The sequence below is a fragment of the Hipposideros armiger genome, unplaced genomic scaffold (genome assembly GCF_001890085.2).
Source record: "Hipposideros armiger isolate ML-2016 unplaced genomic scaffold, ASM189008v1 scaffold_559, whole genome shotgun sequence".
Classification (NCBI taxonomy): domain Eukaryota; kingdom Metazoa; phylum Chordata; class Mammalia; order Chiroptera; family Hipposideridae; genus Hipposideros; species Hipposideros armiger.
In genome coordinates, this window is record NW_017731909.1 from 394,159 (window position 1) to 397,242 (window position 3,084).

Below are 3,084 nucleotides of genomic sequence, written 5' to 3' on the forward strand. Positions count from 1 at the left end.
TGGGAAACACTGCACTCGAACTGGGGTGTCTAAAGCCTGGTTACATTTACATTACAATCCTTGTTCTACATTTTGAGTCCACAAACACCTTCTTGAACAACATTCCAGAATTTGATGAGAGTGCCACACTTTCTTCTATTCATTCTGGACTTTCTCAGCTATTGCTTCAAAGACATTCTTTCCACTTAAGTAGTCTTCCCCACATAGCCCTTCCCTGTCAATCCTTTACTTAAATATTCTTACTTCAATAGTTACCATTCTCACTTAAATAGTGTCCCTAGAATCCAAATGACAACATGTGAAAAATACCTTTTGGTCACTTGGAACATTTGGAATGTGATTAGAGAACACACTATTTTGTTTATACTCAGGTTTCTCTAATGAGGCAGATGTTGTCACTGCCCCACCCCTATCCCTTGGCACTCACTTTTACAGCTCCTGCCCAGGGCTTCCTTCTGCAAACATCTGCAACTTTTCCCTGGGGGCTTTCTCTCAACCTGGGTGTGAGCAGGCCAGAAACACCAAAACATTGCTATCTGTGGGAGCGGCCCTCAGGTAACAGGCCCTCAGGTAATAATGTTTCGAGTTGGAGATCAAATACTCCCGGCTTCCTCCAACTGTGGGTGCAGTTCTGGGTCCGGTGTCACACTGTTTTCCAAAGTTGCCCAGCAGGATTGAGTCACAAATGCCCACGGGGTGACTTGATGAATAATGAGCCCTGTTTGGGACTCTTGCCTTCCCTGGCTCACTGCCCAGTCCCCTCCAGCATTTGCTGGGTCACCTCCAATTTAAATTATATGCACTTAAATCATTGTTTCAGAGCCTGTTTCTGGGGGAACCCAAACTGAGGTACCGAGGGGAGTGCCTGAAAAAATTAGGGAAAGAGAGTGTTAAGCAGGAAAGCCCTTTTCTCTCCTGTAACCGGAAGGAATTTTGTGTTGTCTTTTTGTATGTATTCACAGTTATATGTGCATTCTGGCTAAAATGTATGCACAAAATAACATCAAAGATGGATAAATACCTGCCTAAGGAAAAGTTTAATGTTAGCTATTACTTAAGATGTTTGGAACTGTCCTGAAAATTCCATGGAGACAAATAGAATTACTTCTTGAATCCTGAGGTTTGGAATGATATTACTTTATGAAAATTTAATCTGCATTTTGGTTTTCTTTAGGTGTGGATACTGACAGTCAATATTAATTTAATAAATATATGTTGAATACATAATATGTGTGTCTGGGGAAGGTAGAACACCAATATTAATAAGACACTCTTCTTGTCTTCAAGGTAATATAGTAAAGTAGACAGCTGCTTTAAAAAGTAATTACAAGCCAAATTAAAGATATATGAAACTCCATGAGAATGCAAAGAAAAAACCCTTACCTTTGACAGGGGGAGACAGATGATTTGAGGACTTAAAGTAAGACTAGGAATCAGCTAGATAAGAGAGGGGTGAGCATTGAGTCCATGAAAACGGGATAGCTTGTCAGGGAGAGGTGGGCATGGTAGAATGTGATGTTTGTGGAATAGCAAACAATTAAAGCCAGAGGGTCGTAGCTCAATTCTGGTTATAGACGGGTAGGGAGCAATCTGCTAGGGAAGCGTGTAAGTATTTGGTGATGTGGAATATTATCCTAAGACCTGTGAACAAATGGCCACAACCAAAGAGGCAAGATGAAAGGCTCACTAGGAAAACATCAGATCTTATATCAAGCTATAGGAGTAAGGTAAAGATATAAACAGGTGGGCAGTTACATGATAAAAGATTGAGCTAGACGATAATCATTGAGAAAGTAGAGTTATTTTTTTAATTTTTCAATTATAGTTAACATACAATATTATATTAGTTTCAGGTGTACAACCTAGTGATTAGACACTTATATAACTTACAGAGTGATCACCCTGATAAAACTGTGCCCATCTGACACCATACAGAGTTATTACAATATTATTGCCTATATTCCCTATGCTGTACCTTACATCTCCATGACTATTTTGTAACTACCAATTTGTACTTTTTTTAGTGTTCTAAAAACAGTCATTTTATTATACTCACAGATTTTGTGAGTCAGGAATTTGGGTAGGGCACAGTGGGTGCAGCTTCTGCATGAGGCCTCAGCTGGGAAACGCAGAGATGAGAGGGTCTAGCGTCACCTCACATGCCTGGTGTCCTCACTCACAGGTCTGCAAGTTAACACTGGCAGTGAGCCGGAATCTCACCTACACATGGCCCCTCCAGGCGGCCGGGTATATTTGTTTGCTATGCCTGTTGTAACAAATTACCACAAATATAGTGGCTTACAACAGCACAAATTGAGTACCTTGCAGTTCTGTGGAATAGAAGTACAACTGGGTCTCACTGGACTAAAATCAAGGTGTCAACAGGGCTGCGTTCCTTTCTAGAGGCTCTGGGGTGGAGTGGGGTGGCGGGAATCTGTGTCCTTGCCTCTCCCAGCTTCCAGAAGCCACCACACTCCTTGGCTCTTAATCCCTTCCTCTATCTTCAAAGCCAACAATGTCGAACCAAGTCCATCTCATGCTGCCTTCTCTCTGGTTCTCTCACTTCTGCCTCCTTCTTCCACCTTCGTGATTACATTGAGCCCACCTGGAGAATCAAAGATAACCTCCTTTCTATGTATATATGCTATACTTTACATTGACATGACTATTTTGTAACTACCAATTTGTACTTCTTAATCCCTTTCCCCTTTTCAAAATCCCCAAACCCCTCCAAGCTGGCAAAATGTTCTCAGTATCTATGAGTCAGTTTCTGTTTCATTTGTTGGTTGCTTTTGTTCTCTAGATCCCACATATAAGTGAAATCATATGGCACTTGTCTTTCTCCGTCTGACTTACTCCAATTAGCACAGTACCCTCTAGGTCCATCCATGTTGTTGCAGATGGCAATATTTCATTCTTTTTATATATTTTTTTAAGATTTTTATTGGGGAATTGGGGGATGGGAACAGTGCTGGGGAATTGGGGGAAGAGGATCAGACAAGTTGCTGTCATTTTGTTCTTCAGTCTAGTTGTGGAGGACGTTGCTTCACTGGCCCAAGTTGGCACCATCATTGCGCTCTTCCC